Here is an 832-nt window from a genome sequence, read left to right as displayed (position 1 = left end):
TAATAGCCCTAAAATTCTCAGAATATATATATAATTCAGAGGTTCTGACCGACTTTCTCTTAATTCACCCGTTTAACATATGATTGAAATTCGAACTCTCATCTGATTATTTATTTCCTTAAATATTTTACCATGCACCACCCATGGAACTCAAGAGAGGTGTTTCTCTTTTTATATTTTTGAAAATGATTTTTTTTAGTGTTATTATATATTTTTCATAAATTCTCATGCAAAAGAAAACTAAAAAATATACACACACAACATGCTAAGGGCATCTCCAATACAACCAAATCAAGGTTTAATTATAATTTAAGTGCAATAGCGAAAACATAAATTTATTCTTTTGTGTCAAAGTTGATACAACATGCATAAAGTCATGCAATTCATGCTATGACATGAATCATAAAAAAATTCATTTAAAATTTTAATCATTAAAGATATCTCATTGAGTTTTCATATTATTGATGTGACATATTAAGATCTTAAAAAAAAATTCATTTAAAGTTCTAATTGTTGTCTCCGGGTAGCTTCTGGAGTATGTAAACTGATCGTCGAGGCTAGTGTTCGACACTATCTCCGTAAACGATATTGCTCCGCTACAGTGCTTAACGGATTGTTGCAATTCGTTCCCAAGATACAACGACGACGAACGTCTCGGAATCGTAGCACTCCGACTTCCGAGACCAGCGAACCTTTTAGTAGACTTCTTGGACTCTTGAATGCACACGATGAGATGAATGCTTGAGGAAGAGAAGAGAAGATTGAGTGAGTATTCCATCATCTGGAGGGTTCTATTTATACTGAACGAAGAGGTTGAGTGTCCTTTGGGTGA

Source organism: Zingiber officinale, chromosome 2A, assembly GCF_018446385.1.
Source record: "Zingiber officinale cultivar Zhangliang chromosome 2A, Zo_v1.1, whole genome shotgun sequence".
Taxonomy (NCBI): Eukaryota; Viridiplantae; Streptophyta; class Magnoliopsida; order Zingiberales; family Zingiberaceae; genus Zingiber; species Zingiber officinale.
The sequence above is the reverse complement of the archived record's forward strand: the minus strand, read 5'-3'. Positions refer to the sequence as shown.